Here is an 18,952-nt window from a genome sequence, read left to right on the forward strand (position 1 = left end):
GGGCCCCTAATAATTAGCGGCACAGAACTGACTCACCGGTGGGCCCTGCACCCACGTGGGGCCCTATTTTCAGATTTTTTTTTTTTTTAAACAATAAAATATATATTTTTTTACATTTCTGAAAATAGGCGGCCACAAGGGTGCAGGGCCCACTATGGGGAAATGCCTGCTATTCCAGATGGCCAGTCCAGCCCTGTATATGCACAGCACAGGGCAAAGGTGACAGACACTGCAATCTATCATCCGCATAGCAAAGGAGAGCCAGCAGCACACATACTGTAGGCACCATAGCACCACCACACCGCACACTCTGCTGAAGTTATGCTCTCAGCCCACCACACTCAGGCACTGCAGACTTGTAAAAAAGCCTGTTGTGCACCCTCACAGTGCAGTAAGTAAGGATTACGTGCCATATTTTATTCCATCCCAGCACCAAAATATGAAAGCCCAAGGCAAGAGAGGGGCCTTCCACCGTACATAAGACTACAAATATTTTCTCTTATAAGCACATTATGTGTGCTGTAGAAAATAAGCAAGTGTGTTTTTTTAATCTGCCATAACAGTCATGCATAGTCTGAGCATACAACAGGGATCACCTAATCTACAAAATCTACAAAACCAGCAACATCTAAATAAAAGTACTCAAATTATGATAGCTTGGATGGAGGACAAGATTTTTTTTACATGTACTTTGGTTATGTGTTGAATAATAATATCACCCTGACTCATTTCAGCTGTGGAATACAGAGCGCTCAGACACTGAAAAGCATGAGCATAAAAATGTAGGCTATACCCTGTTCTTACTGTGCTGTTCACTTCAATGTAATACTGACTAATTTGAGTGCATCGCAGGTGAAATTCATTCATCAGCATTAGACGACATTATGCACAGATACTTCCGAAGCATTCTTTTTTTCCTACACTCGAGTTTTGTTTTATTCATTGTAATGTGTTAAAAAATAAGATAAATGCCCCTGAGAAAGTGAGCAATAACAGTGGTACCTTCTGATAGCCTATCTGGCATCATGTGGATTCTGCAACTGAAACCGAAAATGACTTCCGTCAATCTTAACTTCGCCATTAGGGTATAAGCTATTCACAGTCAAATACACTCTTAAGTGATACTGTCCCATTTTTGAAAGCAAGCTTATTTTACACCTCTCCTTGAGTTAAATAATAGGCTTTTACTGTTCTCCTGTACTTCCAACCGTTTTCTAGTTATGGCAGTGCACAGTTTACCTCCAAGCTAACAGATAACATTGAGTCCTATGAGACCAGTTAGCTGCGAGCTGGTCTCAGGACTCAATGTTAACTGCTAGCATGGAGGTAAAATTTGCACTGCCATACCCAGAGAACGGTTGAAAGTACAGGAGAACTGTAAAACCCTATTATTTAACCCAAGGGGAGGTGTAAAATAAGCTTATTTCCAGAAATGGGACAGTATCACTTTAATACAAAATACATATCAGGAGCAGGAGCACACTATTTTGCTTCTGCAGCCAACATGTTTATGTTCCAAGAGTTTCTCAGTTCAGCTCACACTACACCTAACTGGATACAGAAAAGCTGGAGTTTTTTGCGAAGTCAAAACAACACAGTTACACGGTTACTATTTAAGAATGAGGTTTGACATTTTTACAGCAAGGCCCAATCCATCTTACGCATGCACGTGTACAGATAGTCATCTACAAGACCAGATGAACAAGGTCCTTGTGTAACGCAACCCTTTCTTGATGCTTATGACATTCACGTCATCTTTTTTGAGTGTTTCCGCTGTTCTTTTGCATAATGTTCGTTCTGCACAGGCCTATTGGATACACAAGATGCCGTTTGTAGAATGTAGACTGTCAAGTCATGTCGAGTCAAGTGTACTTTATTGTCAAAAATCTATGTAACAGGGTAACAGAAATTTGAAATTGAGTTTGACCTGTCTCCAATGTGCAGTTTAACTTAAACATTTAAATAAGACATTTACAATAAGCTCTCTCACCCACACTCACACACACACACACACACACACACACACACACACACACACACACACACACACACACACACACACACACACACACACACACACACACACACACAACTAACCTACTCATACATAAATTTACAATTCTTTCTCTGACACATTCATTCACAACATACTGTACACACAGACAGTATGTATCTCAGCTTACAAAATAATGAGCCAAAGCCAATGACTGGTATGCCTGCTTGTCGCCTTCATATGACTGAAAAACCTAATTATAATAAACCTTTCTTGGCCTTAGCAGGTAGGCCTATTTTAATGAATCTGATACTCTGATACTAAACTGATGTACCCAAAACGCTTCCGACATGTTAAGTGGCCAATAAAAGAAGTTGTTTAGCCAGCCAGGTCTAAACACCTCCTTTTTTATTACTTCCCAGAGCAGATTTTAAAGACCTGCCGAATGACACTATTAAAAGCAGACACTGGTCTACAGCACATGGTGAGTCTGGCTGCTGGGAAGTCTATATTGACAATGTTAACCCTATCCAGACTGGGGGGGGGCTAAAAGTGCCCGCACCAACTTTGATGTCGTATAATTCCTTAACGACTTAAGCTATGACTACGAAACTTTGTGACTTTTCCTAACATTTAGTTGGCTACAGTTAGGTACCGAAAGATTAGGTTTATCATTTTTGCCGTTGCCATGGCAACGGTTTTCTGACAGGTATGTCTGACCAAAAATCACTTTACCATATCTATGACGCCCTATATTTTCATATTTTTTTGTTATTTCCATTAGCTTCACACAACTTTGTGAGCATCTAAGTGGTTTGAAGCATAAAATCATTAAAATTTAAGTGCATTACCTAAATTTGTTGGAAAATCCATTATGGCGAGATTTTGGGTATAATAAGATAATGATGTCATAATGACGTCATAATACCAGATAATTACACAAAAATTATGTCATTCATAGATGTCCATATGTAGATCATCTTCCACAAGTTTCGTAGTCATACGGTATTCCGTTCATGAGATATGAGGGGGGGGTCAAAAGAGCCCCCCCCCCAGGCCCAGGAATGCCAAAAAAGCCCAGTCTGAATAGGGTTAAAGAAAATAAAGAGAATGCCGCACACTCTGCTCCATGTTTTAATGTTGAAGTGACGTTTCGGCCGTCAAATTTTGTAGAAGGCCGATATGTCACTTCACCAGTAAGACATGGAGCAGAGTGTGCGGCATTCTCTTTATTTTCTTTAACATTATATGCACAAGAAGCCCGCACCTCAGGAAAGACTTCATTGGTGTCCGATACCTCTTTTTTCTAAGTCTATTGACAATATCAAATGTGGTGGTTGAATGCTGATCCAGTACCTTCCTTACATTACACTTGCACGGGTGAGGCATACATGCAATTTCGTTGTGTGCAGTGTGCAGTGTTCAGTTGTGTGCTGTGTCACAATGGCAATGGGAGTTGGAGTTTCCCAATGGGGCTTTACTTAGCTGTGACACTTTTTTTTATCCAATGCGACTTACAGTTTTTAGGTACAGGGAATCGGGTACAGGCCCTGGAGCAATGTGGGGTTAGGTGCCTTGCTCAAAGGCACTTCAGCCATGGATGGAGGTGCTGGTAAGGGTGGGATTTGAACATGCAACCTTCTGATCTAAAGGCCAGCACCATAACCACTGAGCCATGGCTGCCCCCATATGGTGTGTGTTGCTTGAGGCAGACAGCAACACTCTCCTGCTCTCTAACTGCGTACATATAAAATACATTCAATACTGTAAAAAATGATATCAGTGAAGTCATGATAACTTATAGTTAATGTATTCTATACACTGCAATGGCAACTTGAAATATTAAGTTTACTGCATCAGAGTTCCAAGTTAATTGAAATCTTTATTGTAGGTTGTATGGATTTGTGTGTGTTGTTTGAACTCAAAGCTGCAATTCAAAGCTTCATACAACTTACAATAAGGGTTTAAATTAACTTGGAATTCTGAGGCAGCTGGTATATTTTACAGTAAAATGATGGCCTGTGTGTGTCAATTGACAACAAAATAGTATATTTAGAAGAGAATAAATTGTTTTGAATAATGAGGTTCATTTTGCGAGGGAAGTAAGGGGGTTTGCCCATTGTGAGTTTTTTTTTATTTGTTTGTTCGAAGGTCTAAGTATTCCAGACATGATTCTTGAAAATGTCTGATAACTGAAAACTAAAATTTTGAATTTTACTGTGTTGTCATCCTTTTTTGTGTTTGGTTGTATTGCTCTTCATAACTGTGGCAAGTCTGCAGGTATGGATCGCATTGAGACGAAATGAGGACAAGTCCCAGAACGGTCAATTTTTTCATGTAAAGGAATACATCCATCCATCCCCTCCATGCAATAACACCACCACTGCAGCTGATGGGACTGAAAGTGGGACTGAAAAACAAGGCAGAACTGTGTGTGTGTGTGTGTGTGTGTGTGTGTGTGTGTGTGTGTGTGTGTGTGTGTGTGTGTGTGTGTGTGTGTGTGTGTGTGTGTGTGTGTGTGTGTGTGTGTGTGTGTGTGTTTAGCCATGTGGTAACCAGCAGCCATTCTATTCCTCCTCTGCTCCAAATGTGCTAGCCTATAAATGAAGAGCTCTTTTCCAAAACGCTATATCCACCATTTTTGACTTTTTGCATTTTAGTAATAGAATTGACTGTTACATTTTTTTTTATCATCTATGTGTGAAATCTTGCCATTCAAATGTTTTGAGAACATACTCTTTTTACCTCTATAAAATGGATTTCACAATGCAATTCAATGGAATGCCCAATACAAAAATGTCAATTTCCCAACATACTATAAAATGGATATATCTCATTTTGGAAAAGAGCTCTTCAAATATAAGGTAATGTGAATAAGCATGGTGTTGTTTATCTTGCAGTCCCAGACCAAACCGCACGAGACCATGAGGAGAAGGGGGCACTGTAATCTCGTTAAAACACCAGTCTCTGATCTTATTAAAGACTAATTGATGTTGTATGTTAACGAGCTTTACCTTAATTAGTCACATTTAAGTGAACAGGGGGGTGCTTCAGGGGGAGAAAGAATGATGGGAGTTTGGTTTAGGGCATTATGAAAGTATCCCTGATGCTACATTAAAAATCCAGAGCAGGGAGAGAACGAGAGAGAGAGAGAGAGAGAGAGAGAGAGAGAGAGAGAGAGAGAGAGGAGGGGGGCTGATGAAAAGTGTCAAGAAAAAAGGCAAGAAAAATGGTGAGCGAAGAAAAAGGCGACTGCATAGAAAGAACAGTGGGGATGTGAAGTTGTGAGGTTCTGTGCCGAGGAGGATGAAGGGGGGAGGGATGGAAGGGATGGAAGTATGGAGAAGGGAGAGAGAGAAAAAACACCCTGGAGATACAGGCAGTGAACGTGTGACAGAGAGCAGACGTACAAAAAAAAAGAGAAGCAAAGAGGGAGCAACACACAGCAAATGTGAGGGTTTTTCTTTTTTTTTTTTTTAAGGGATCCGTTGGGTGTAATAGATGATGGGGATGTGTGCGTGTGCTGGAGAGGAACACAAACGTTGACTCTTGTTGCTCTCATTTCTCTGATCAAGCCCTCCAAGCATGTTCACCCCCTCTGATATTCAATTCCAGCTGCACCCTCCTCTCCTATCCTCTCCTCCTCCTCCTCCTCCTCCTCCTACTCCCTGCTGTCTTAGCCCATCTCTCAGCTCTCTACACCTCATTCTCATTTTTCATTCCTCGCTCCCCTCTCCTCTCCTCCTCTCTCCTCTCCTCTCCCCACCTCACTTCACTCCTTCTCTTTTGCTACCTCTCTAACACGGCTGCCCGTTTTGGAATGTCCATCTGGCCTCGCTCACGCTCACGCTCACGCCGGCCCTCTCCACCGTTAACTCTCTGGTGCACCATCCACTTGTCTGTCCAGCCTTCCCTTCATCTCAGAGCCAGTCAGTGTTCTGCGTGCGTGTGTGTGTGTGTGTGTGTGTGTGTGTGTGTATGTGTGTGTGTGTGTTTCCCTGTCTCTCCTCTCTCCACCTCTTTAACTCTCCCTCTCTCTCTCTCTCTCTCTCTCTCTCTCTCTCTCTGTCTCTCTGTCCTTCTCTACCACACTTTCCATCACCCTCCTCTCCTCCTGCTGCATCTCCATCTCCACACCTCTGTCTTCTCGTCCTCACTCGCTCTACACCTCTGTTTTTCACCACACTCTCTCTCTCACACTGTCTACACCTCCCTCCACACCTCCACATATCATCTCATCTCCCTTTCTCTCTCCCCATGCATGTCATTCCCTACATCCTTCTTTCTCCACCTCTGTCTCTGTCTCTCTCTCTCTGTCTGTCTGTCTGTCTCTCTCTCTCTCTCTCTCTCTCTCTCTCTCTCTCTCTCTCTCTCTCTCTCTCTCTCTCTCTCTCTCCCCCTCCATCACCAGTGTTTCTATGCTCAGCTGGTACAGTGCATGGAGCCTCGAGTGCTTCAGTGAGACAGATTGGGGGAACAGGGTTGTATTGACACTGAAGGTAACAGCAATATGTGCAATGAACTGCTGCAGTGCTTGTGCACGTATGTACTCTGTGTGTGTGTGTGTGTGTGTGTGTGTGTGTGTGTGTGTGTGTGTGTGTGTGTGTGTGTGTGTGTGTGTGTGTGTGTGTGTGTGTGTGTGTGTGTGTGTGTGTGTGTGTGTGTTTTGTCTTCCTGTATGCATGTCCGTATTGAGAACCAAAGTATTGAATTAATAAAATGGAGAAAAAAAATCAATATGATTAATAAGACATAGACACAGAACAAGCATTGGGGGAAATGGAACCGGAGAGCCGAGAGGGGAAAAAAGCCTGTCTTGTTTTAGAAATGCAAGATGTGAGTCACTGCCTCTCACACTGGAAGGATTTAAGCAGCCCTAACGACAGCAGTTATTTACCCCCATGTCAAATCAGGCCATTGCTTCAGTCTAGGCTGCTGCCGAGGTCCATGAAGTTAAACCAACCAACCCATATAAAAGGCACCACCGCCACAAAGTCAGTAACAACCTGTGAATTTCTCACTGCCCTGTGATAATCCATCTACCGTATGCTTCACAGAGGATGGAAGAGAGGAACAGAGACTGCAGCAGGTTCAACATGGTTGTCATGGAGGTCAGATATCTCAGCTTTGGTTGCCCTAAACAAGCCCATAAAGCACCATGCCCTCGTGGGCCTGGGGATATCTGCCTTTGTAGTCAACCAACCTGTGCTCTTGCTTGCAGCACCAGAGCAACTTGGACCATAATACCACCGGGTGAACTTCGGCAAAAATGACGATGCAATCTCAACACAATGCTTGTGAGCACACTGCATGTATATACACGCTGACTCAAACCGATCTGGAGAATAACTCTTTTATTTTATCCGCATGTGAACTGCATGAACAATCCTATTTGATGACTTGTATTACGCCTCCCCCCCACACACACACCTCAAAAATAAAGCACTGCTTTTATTTGCTGGTCTAAATATGCAGAAACGTATGCTTTTGCTGAGGAAAATGTTTCAGTCATTTTTATCCACATAAAATTGCGCAGAACTGGACAGACATAAATAGAAATACTTGAGATGATGGACAGGGTGACAAAAAAAGCTGAATCCAAACTGCGCGTAGAGACAGAGGCGGGAATGCATACTATACCGTGTGAAGACTGTGCTTCATCAATAGCTCTGCTCACTTGTATTGATAAATCCGCAGTAACATACACAAGTGAAGCGGCACATGGAGACAGCGCATACCAATCATACTTGCTGCTCCAACGAAAGACGAGGCAGCATTTTAAATAGGTTTTAATATTCCAGTGACAAACAGATGCCGTTTTCCTGAATTCACTAATTGAGCTCGCGACTAAAGTGTCCCTTCCAGTGCAGTGTGTGCGCGCGCGCTACGACTATCTCGCCTACGTTTGTCAGAGAGTCTGTGTATCCTCCACATGCACTGTTTGCATGAGTGTTTGATGAAGCTTCAGGGACTAAATAAAAACCATTTGTGTTTAGCAACGTGTGAACAGAATACTAGTGCCTCGTATGTGTACGTGAAGCAATGACAGAAGGGTCAGAGCCCCGTGCGCCGGCCGTTTCCACCTCTCTATCTAGTGCCATCCATCTTTCCAACATATAGCCTAGTGCATCAAACACCGCCACCGGAACCTTAGCCGCACTGTCAATGACACAATTCTCCGCTCCGCACGACTGCGTCTGCCCATCTCTAAAGATGCCCAAAAACCTCCCCAAAGCGCAAAAACATATTTACGAACATATACTTACTGTTATTCACGAGCCTGTCCCCCCTATCTCCCTTCGTCCCTTCATTCTTTTCACATCATTTCCTCTGAGGTATCCTTGTTTCACTGGTTGTCCCCCAGAAATACATGCACACAGATATCCAACATGTATTCAGTTTCACGAGCTCTCTCTCGCGCTACCTATCACTCCCTCCCGTTCTCCCCTCTTTCGCTCTCTCTCTCTCTTTCCTCTCTCCCTCTCCCTCTTCCCTGTTCTTTTGTTAAAATTCAGTATATGCTCCCCGTCACCTAGCAACCGTCAACCCTTCTCTCTCCCTCCTCCTCCCTCTCTCTCTCTCCTTCTCCCTCTCTCTCTATCACCGGCGACACGTGTTGAATGCTAAACTTAGCGGTGTGGAATAATATTAATAACACACTCTTTCTCTTTCTTCTTCTCTACCACTCTCCATCACCCCTCCCCTCGCGCACTCTCGCGTATCATAATGCAATATAAATATTTACTAGAACCACTCAACCCTCTATTGCGCTTGAACCCCCTCCCTCCCATCGCATGCCCACCACCCCTCCCGCCCTGCGTTTCTCCGGCGTCGTATCACTGATTTCTGCTTCTCCTGGCAAAACGGAGATATGCATCTGTACACCTACTGCTAGCTTCCAACCGGACAACATGTGAGTGTCATTTCCAGAGCGATTGTTTAACAGATAGCCTGCAGTATGCGTCTATGCTCCACCGCATGTGTTTTAGGACGCGTGCCAAAGCCCATAAATGCGTGGGAAAGCGATTCAGCATTCGGAGGTACATCGTATTTACCAGCAACCGGTGCCGCAGTTGCTGCGACAGGGGCCAGTTCAGCAGAAAGACCGTATATGTGCGTTGTGTTTGCTTGTTTGCGCGCGCACTGCAAACGAAAAACAACCACCTTGAGTAGAAAAGAGTAAACAGCCAAGACACTTCTGGGCAACTGGTTTAAATCAGCCTTCACTTTCCAGTTTCATTATTAGTTGTTCATGTGTTCATGTTAAATGACGCCTTACTAAACCAATTATGTCAAAGTTGAACTCATAACAGCAGGCCTATGTTATTAACGCGTATGCAGGGAAAGCGCTGTTGTGGTCATCCCTACGTTATTGACGAAGTTGCAAACAGTCTTAAAAGCTTAATGGACCTGTAGATAGGGGAGTCTCAGCCCACTGAACGCTCTTAGTTGCGATGTGCACAGATGCACATGCGCATGTCTGCACGCGAAATTGTGTCAATAAAAGGTGTGATGGAACTAGGCAGGCAAGACACAAATGAACCAGAAGAAAAAAAATAAAATAAAAATAGAAGGTAAAAAAGGTCGGCCATTGCGCGACCACACAAGCCTGTATAGCCTACATGTGTGTTTGTCCCCAAAATAAGCCTCCATTCATTCTGCTCTATGTTGAAAGGATAGTGTCGCACACGTTCATCTGCATGGTTCTTGCCATTAATTTATTTAAATCTGGTAACATACCATCAAAGAACACTGAATTCACTGTCCCAACGTTCATACACAGATACATAGGCGTGCACACATAGGCCCAAAGTGGAGCTAAAAGCTGCCCCTTTGCCCTATAGACAAAATATGTAGTTTTTATTTTTTTTTCCCCACAATATACTGTGGATCATGTTCACATTATCAGAAATGCTTGAGGATAGCATATGCTGCTATTGAATTAGTAGGCTAGAATAAGGTCTACTATTTTTATTATAGGCCTGCACTAACTACTATTGCCATTGATAATCTCACACTTCTATAATATAATATAATATAATATACTATAATATAATATAATATAATATAATATAATATAATACACTCTATAGAAGTTCTACATCCCCATCCCCGCCCCTGAGCGCCTGCCCCTCAGAATGTCTATATGCACACCACTGCACACGCACACACAAATAGAGAGAGAGAGAGAGAGAGAGAGAGAGAGAGAGAGAGAGAGAGAGAGAGAGAGAGAGAGAGAGAGAGAGAGAGAGAGAGAGAGAGAGGTGCAAATATGTTTTAAGCCTCCCAAATTATGATAGTGGTTGAGATCTCACTTTTAGAATTAAAATGCTTCGCCATATAGTTAATATTTATGGAGTTTTGTGCTCATTTCTGGGGTACATTTCTCGAAAGCATAGTTGCTAACCACAGTAGCTACTTTGTTGGTTGCAATGCAATTTCCCATTGGCAACTACCCAAGTTGCTAACAACTACGCTTTCGAGAAATGCACCCATGTTTTGCCTCCTGAAGCCAAAACTTCCTATCTGACCATTGTGATTACCGACCGAATGCCACTGGGTCCAACTCATGATCTACCCTCACATCCTCTCCTTTTTCTCGTGCTTCGCTAACGCCCCGCCTCCATGGAGAAACCAATAAAGTTTCCCCTACAACATTTAGCCTGTTAGCCTACAACTTTTGGGGGACTTTTCCCCATTCAACATTCAGATTACAAATGAATGAAATGGATTGTGCTTTTTTGAAAGGTGTTGAATAAAAGTTCTATCACCAATGCTGTTTTGCCTCGCATCACAAGGCCATCAACCAAAAGGAGAGGACACAAGCTTAGATAATGAGTTAAACACACTGTATGAAAAAAAGGGAAATGAAAGCCCAACTGGGAAACTCAAACTCCCATTGTCATTGTGACACAGCACTCACTCAACAGCACAGAAGTGCACACTGCACACAACGAAATTGCATTTTTTTGCCACACCCATGCAAGGTGGCAGCCCCCAATGGCGTCCGAAAGGGAACAGTGTGGCAGGAAGGTACCATGCTCAGGGCACCTCAGTCATGGAGGAGGATGGGGGAGAGCACCGATTGGTTAATTACTCCTCCCATCAACCTGGTGGGTCAGGAGTCGAACTGGCAACCTTTGGGCTACAAGTCTGACACCCTAACCGCTTTACCCATGACTGCCCTGCCCTGTATGCTATACTGGTCGAAGCTGCAATCAATTAGACCAGTCTCTCCTCTGACTATGACTCTGCTGTGATTTAACAACTGTACCATTTGACCAATGACAGAACTAGTGCACCATCGCCTGAAACGCGCCTCAATCGAGCCATTGGAAATGCTCAATTTGCATTGGCATTCCGATTCCATGGGCGATTTGAAATGGAAGAAATTGCCGGGTTGACCTGACTGAAGTGGGTACAAAATGTTGTGCAACATCACATGAAGAATGGGCTGGACCCACAATAAGGAGTTTTCATCTTTGGCTAGGCATTCTGTTTTGTTTGCTTGCTTGTTTGTTTGTTTGTTTTTCAATCAACACAATTATCACTTTTTTAGACTCTAAAAGTCTTGAAAAGTCTTACCTTAATCTCGTACGTACCTTAAGTCTCACCTTACTATAAGTATTACCTTAGACTAGTCTGCCCTGTGTCATCAGGAACATGTTTTCACCTGCAGTAGAGCACTGTTATTATTTCCAAGAATATGTTTTGTTGTTGTTTGTGGACTGTCTGGAAACTGCTGAGCATGGGAAGAGCACCAGAAGAGTAGTTACATATACTGTACTGTAGTTCAAACCTACATATGTGGCATTATCAGTCAGACTACAGTTAACATCTGATTAACATCAGATTCTATTTGTTCCCTTATATTGTGCTCAGTCCAATTACTAATGAGGAAGACACAGCACAGTGCTATGACTTTGTTGTTACCAGAATATCAATGAGCAAGTCGTAATGAAATGCTGAACATTTTGTGTTATGTAGTAGTAGTACAGTAAGTCTTTTCACTGCTGGAATTCTGAACCCAGGCTACTTAAAGCTTATGACATGTGTCGGCATAATTTTAGGAGATATTGTTCTGCTATAAGTGCATGAAATAGCAAGCGCACAGGTGTTCCTCATGAAATACTTGGCAAATTTGTTTTTGGAAAATTCACCCGCAGTCTCCTTGACAAAGCTGATATGAAACAATCCCTATCTGGATCAGAAGTGACATTAAAGTCCCTGACTGCCACAGCCCTCTGTTAATAACCCGACCGTCAGAGGCTAGCCAGTCGCACACAAAATGTGGTTAAACATTCCGAACTGAAGAGGAGTGTGGTGTCACATCCGTTTCATCTACTTCCTGTACACATTAATCTTCATTTGTATTCATCAATCAATTTACCCCTCCCATCTGTTCAGTCACTCTTCCGCACACCATTGACTTTCATTGGACGCACAGGACTGAGTTACGACACAATGTGAAGTGCCGTACATGGAAGATGTGCTTTTAAAGACCATAACAGTGCAGCTGTTTTCCCCTAATTTGTACATGTATATCTGGCCATCACATTCTGTCTGGCAGTGTGTGTGTGTGTGTGTGTGTGTATGTGAATGTGTGTGTGTGTGATGTGCTCGAGTGCAATGTGTGTACATATGTCAGCGTGTGTGTGTGTGTGTGTGTGTGTGTGTGTGTGTGTGTGTGTGTGTGTGTGTGTGTGTGTGTGTGTGTGTGTGTGTGTGTGTGTGTGTGTGTGTGTGTGTGTGTGTGTGTATGTGTGCATGTGTGCGTTCATGTGCGTGTGTGCACGTGTGTGTGTCTGTATATGTGTGCAAATTGTTAATCAAGCTCAATCTAATTCTGATTCTAAATGTTTGACAATCTCTGTTTGTTCATCTGTTTCCCCCTGAGCTAATTCCCAAATACTGCTTTAGACCTTTTTCTAACAAAACACACCCATACAGAGAGAGAGAGAGAGAGAGAGAGAGAGACAGAGACACAGAGAGAGAGAGAGAGAGAGAGAGAGAGAGAGAGGCTCTCTTACAGGACTTGATAAAGCAAAACTCTTATGAAATATTCATTACTATGAGAACAAATGGATGGGCCACAGTAGGTTGGGGGCATGCTGCATCTGTATTTTAAGGATGATTTATTTAGAATGGGTAATTTCCACCCTAATCATAAGGTCCGTTGGTGTTTTATGTACACAACAGAGGTCTGTTTGTTTACACATGAGGAAAAAAGGTCACGCTTTGCACTTGCACATCTGCATGTGTTACTGACCAGTGGTGCAGAACACGTCACGTTAAACAAAAACAGCTGAACAATGTTTTCTATTGTTTCTGTACAGCTATTGTGTATAGCTTTCTGTCTACAATGCAGCGCACAACTCCACAGTTGATTGGTTTTCTCTTTAGCATATTTTTTTATCAACAGACTTGACCTATTTTGCCACCAAAAATTCTGTAGCTATACAGTCCTCTTCCCCAGTGCATGGAAGACAATCACAGGGTAATTTAGAGCAAATCTATAATCAGCAGTATGTGTATGCACAGATGGGGTCAAAACATATCCAAAGCTCAAATACGAGAGAGCTTAACCTCAATCAGAAACTGCAACTCCTCCTCAACAGCAGCTGCTAACTTGATCAATACTGTAATTGTTATGGTTTCATTCTAGAGTATCTATGTTCATCAAGATGGACTTTTATGTCCTGACACTGTACATAGCCCCAAGTGCACATACCTTTGCATGCTGTTACACTTTGTTGTGCTGTATTAAAACTGTACTGTGATAATTGTAACAGGGTCAGTCAAATAAAGTGTAGGCAACCAATCACATGCTCCTGGTTTAGTTATGTATAATGAGCTTCATTAAAGCCTCCCTTACACATAACATGGTTTTTTTTTAGAAACAGAAATGTTTCCCTTCATTTGCTTGAAGATTTCTAAAAAAGTGGAGATTTTGGAAAAACGGCAGTTTTGTGTTTACATGTTCATTAAAGTGAAATAAAATGAGACTTGGATTATGCAATAGCCTATGGATTTCTCCTTCTTACATTGCTGCCCGCAGAGTTTCCTGTTATGATGGCAGTTGACAGATGGTGTACACAAAGTTATTTTGGACAATGAAGGAAGGAAATACCCATTTATCAAAATACCCAGCTATGTGTAAAATAGTCTTTCTTACCATTTTTCGCAAAGACCTGCAGGCTATCTCTGTTCCCATGTATGATCATTTGATTGCAAATTAGTAGACCTAAACAAACAACCTATGGCTTTTTTCCACATACAACCCGGCTGTGCCGTGCCGTGCCATGTCGAGCTGAGAGGTGCTGTTACAGTAAACCAGCCCGGTTTGAGTTTCCATTACAAACCGTGTTACCCGGAGTATGGTCGTTATAGTAATGTTTTTTGCTTTGTCACGTAGCATTACTTTATGTAGGCTATAGTTGACTTAAAGGGACACTGTGTAAGATTTTTAGTTGTTTATTTCCCGAATTCATGCTACCCATTCTCTAATGTTACCTTTTTCATGAATATTTACCACCACCATGAAATTTTAAGTATTCATTATGACTGGAAAAATTGCACTTTTCATACATGAAAAGGGGGATCTTCTCCATGGTCCGCCATTTTGAATTTCCAGAAATAGCCATTTTAGCTGTAAAAATGACTGTACTTGGGCCATACTAGAAAAATATTAGTTTATTACTTAGTAAACTATCATGAAAAGGTCAAATTTGGCAATAGGCGACACAGTTTCAATGAGCAGCACAGTTGCAGTACCTTTTTTGTCCATTTCCTGTACAGTGTCCCTTTAACATAAGGCAGACAGATACTGTATCTCATCTATGGAAGTAGGCTATTACAGTAACAGCATTATATTTGGATACAATGTTGATTTCTGCCTTCGATTTTAATATCAAAGCAATACAGTGTCAAACTAAAGAACATTCCAAGAGAGTTAATCTGGTGGTCGTCATGATTGTTTTTTGAGGACGAGCTGACGCACAGGATTCTGCATAGTGAAAGACCCGCTCAGCTTGGTTCAGCCGGCCGAAAAAACGAGGACTGGTTTTCAAGCTGTGCCGTGCTGTGTCGTGCCATACTTTACTAATCGAAATGGAAAAAACGTTGTCCGAGTCGTGGTGTGTCGAGCTGGGTAGAAAACGGGCAGTGGAAAAGAGGCTATTGTCTCTGCACTCATTTACATGCTACTAGAATTTTCCCCCACTTCCTGTATGTGTGTAAAACAGTGATTCTCAAAGTGTGGTCCGGGGACCACTGGTGGTCCGTGAAAGAGCTCAGGTGGTCCGCAAAGGGATTTCTACTATTGCAAGACAAACTACCAGTAGGCTATATTTGTAACCTTATTACAAATCTAAGAAGCTAAAGAAGCTAAATTAGCACTCGTCAACTGTCAATTCAGTTGACAGGTGGTCCCTGAAAATTTTTGGGGGGCACAAAGTGGTTCTCGGTCTGAGAAAGTTTGAGAAACACTGGTGTAAAAGATCCAAAATATACAGTAGGTGCAGCAGAGCTTGCCGAGCCAGAAGGGCCTTTTGTGCAAATAACACCAGATCTCATCTCTCTGATAAGACATGTATAATTAATCACAGAAAACAAATCAAACAATGTAATGGATGCATTGTTAAAAATGAATTAAATATGAATTATGTGAATAGTTTTTTTTCTTCTTCTTCTTCTTCTTCTTCAGGGCAGTGCAATAGTGGAGAGGTGAGATTGCACTGAGTTGACTAACCTCTAGTTAGATGAGAAAATAAGGGTCTATGGAAACGAGTTTTGAATAAGTGCGGTGTTCCATCGTGGCCCATTGTGACTTGTTTGAAAAATCGCAGCCAGCGATCAATTTGAACAATATTGGGATTGCACAAGTTGTCATAGCTACTTGTCATATAACACTTGACAGTTTGCTGTATTCCAGAAAGTGTGAAGCTGAAAATAGTCTAGTAGTCTCCATCCATACAGCCCCCGCCTCAAACGACCCATGGTATACCATGGTCTGGTTTGACAGCAGTGAGATAGGGAGTCGATGGGAATAAGTGAATGCTCCTCTCCAACGCCGTTCATCTGGGAATTTGGCTCGCTCCCCGTGTGGGCAGGTCCTCCGCGGTGGTATCAATTAAAAGGGCCGGACAATCAATGCCGGCCATCCTCACAACAAGCATTATGGAAATCAAGCCAACATTACTCATCGCCCCTCTCTCGACTCGATGCAACCCCCCACCATTTTTTTTTAGCATGGGGGATGTAAAACCACTTCGCCGTGACCAGTTTGAAATGCGAAATGCAGTTCTCCCTGCTCTGCCTATCCTCATAAAGAAGTCGTTTTATTTGTCGCTCAGATGTGACCTGTGTACAAGTCTGGGGTTCACACAATTAGCAGAGAGCCTGAAAGCAGTTAGGCAACCCCTGGGAGAGAGATGGGGCAGCTCGGAGGCAGAGGCAGACCCATCTTTCACTGGATGCTAAGTGTCTGGTGCGGTGACCTGCTGACTGTACGACCAGCCATGAAATTTAAGTGTCCACTCTTTCTCCCTCTCTCTCTCTCTCTCTCTCTCTCTCTCTCTCTCTCTCTCTCTCTCTCTCTCTCTCTCTCTCTCTCTCTCTCTCTCTCTCTCTGCCCATGGCACCTTGCCCGCGCTTTAAATAGTATACACTCTTCTCTGATTGCTGCTTATATCACACACAGGAGATTACACAATCATTGCTGTGAGGGGAAATGTGCCCCTTTTTTTTGCTTTACTCTGCACTTTTTAAACAAACAGGACCAGAACACGGATCACCAGAACAGGGTTTGGAGCTATAAAAAGATCCATATGTAAACAACCTTTTCTAATCGTCATTGTATAGTCGATTTGCACCCAATTTTCATTTTTCGGTAGTCTATACCAGTGTACAGTACAGTAGGGGTGTGTGCGTGTGTGTGTGTGTGTATGCGCGCGTGCCTGTGTGCGTGTGTGCTTGTATGTATGCTTCAGGCATGCATGTGTGTATTGGTGCATCATGCACCGTGCATGTGTGTGTGTGTGTTTGTATGTGCAAGCGTGTGTGTCCATGTGCATTAGTGCGTGTGTCTGTGTGCATGGTATGACACCTTTCCAATTCGTTGTGTGGCGAGGAGATGTGCCTTTCTGGGGTGTCGCATGCAATGCAGTACACACACACATTCTGATTCTGTGGTGGCGGGTTTCTCATCATGTCCGATCAAGGCTCGGCCCCTCTGGCTAGGTCATTACACTCTCCCCCCTCCCGGTGGAGCGAGTAAGAGAGACCCCTTCCTGATTCAGCTGGCCGCCGTAACATCACGTGACTCGCACACAGCGATTGTTGAGGGCTCCCAGGTGCTTTCTAGCAAACTGCATCACCACGAATGGGAAAATTTAAACAGGATTTATGTCTCATGAGCACGGATTGATGTCCACACTGCATATAAAGATTGCACAATAGAAGCTGTTGTAGCGATGATTGAAGCTATTACGTCTACCGTATTACACAACTGGGCAATAAATTAAGTAATTGATGTGAGGTTAACAGTGTCCACAGCACACCATACACGTTTTAGCACATTGCTGAGACCTGGATTGTTGGTATGCAACAATTGGTAGAGAGGCTCCTGAAATAGTGACAATATCCAATAGATGTTGAAAGAAACATACAGCCTATTCTCGCTGACAGCCATTTCAAATGGTTTCCATTACAGATTGGCACTCCGTGGAGAGAGAGTAATATTCAGGCACAACTCTGCAGCTGTAATTCGAGGCTGGGGAGACCTAATGAGCGCAGGTGTGTCGTAATTGGAGTCTCATTTCCACACAGGCTCGATATTATGCAAGCGTTAATTATGCCCCTGTGTCCACTGTATTCTGCGGTAATATTTAATCCTTGTGCCTGGCCTTTCACTGCCCCAGTCATCCATTTTAAGGCCCTCTGCAGCTTTAAAAGCAACCATAAAAACTCCTCCGTCGGCACAGCAAGAGTCTGCAACTATCTTTGATGACCTAGATTCCGTTTCCGTGTTGTGTTGTATCCTCTTTGCCACAGTTTCACGCTTTGCCTACCTGAGTTTATTTTCACATGATTTATAAAGAAACAGTTTTTTTGTTTTGTTTATTTTTCACTTTCCAAATGATAGTCAAGTATACCTCGGAAGAGTCTCGTTAATCAGATTGTGTGAGAGGAAGGTGTGTGGGTGCATGTGTGTATGTGATTTCAGTGTGTGTGTGTGTGTGTGTGTGTGTGTGTGTGTGTGTGTGTGTGCGTGTGTACGTGCATGTGCGTGTGTGCATGCATGCATGCGTGCGTATGTGTGTGTGTGTGTGTGTGTGTGTGTGTGTGTGTGTGTGTGTGTGTGTGTGTGTGTGTGTGTGTGTGTGTGTGTGTGTGTGTGTGTGTGGGTGAATGCATGCGTGTGTGCACGTGCGTGTGTACGTGTGTGTGTGCATGCATGCATGCGTATGTGCGCGCATACGGGCGCGTGTGTGTGTGTGCACGCGTGTGTGTGTGTGTGTTTGTGCGTGCGTGTGTGCATGCGTGTGTGTGTGTGTATGCGTGTGTGTGTGTGCATGCGTGTGTGTGTGTGTGCACGCTACATGTGTGTGTGTGTATTTCTGGGAGTGCGTCTGCATGTGCATGTGTGTGCGTGTGTGCACATGTGTGAGTGTATGACAGAGAGAGAAGGCGGTTGAGATTATTGAGATTGAGAAGGAGCATGAGGGGAAGGGAGTGTGAGAGCACAGCACAGGTGAGAGACATAAGAGAAGAGAGGGGCGGAGAGCAGGCGAAAAGAGAGGAGAGGAGAGGAGAGGTGGGGAGAGCAGATGGGAGGAGGGACAGAGGGAGGGGAGAGAGGTGGGGGGGCAGAGGGGGGTGGGGCATATGGGTGGAGAGAAGACTGAGATAAGCGGAGGGAAGGAATTCACTGAAACCTGAAGGCACAGAGGTAAAAAA

The 18,952-nt window shown here is 43.4% G+C and overlaps 1 protein-coding gene across 1 annotated transcript in view; it reads right to left on the bottom strand.

Moving 5' to 3' along the window:
• The window catches only part of LOC134449050 (glutamate receptor ionotropic, NMDA 2D), an 87,756-nt gene extending 79,380 nt beyond the window's left edge, over positions 1-8,376 (bottom strand). The window contains exon 1 of the mRNA XM_063198810.1: positions 8,260-8,376. The gene's annotated coding sequence lies outside the window, so the exon portion shown is untranslated. The remainder of the gene's footprint in view (positions 1-8,259) is intronic.
• Positions 8,377-18,952: the final 10,576 nt, after the last annotated feature.

The sequence above is a fragment of the Engraulis encrasicolus genome, chromosome 5 (genome assembly GCF_034702125.1).
Source record: "Engraulis encrasicolus isolate BLACKSEA-1 chromosome 5, IST_EnEncr_1.0, whole genome shotgun sequence".
NCBI classification, from domain to species: Eukaryota; Metazoa; Chordata; class Actinopteri; order Clupeiformes; family Engraulidae; genus Engraulis; species Engraulis encrasicolus.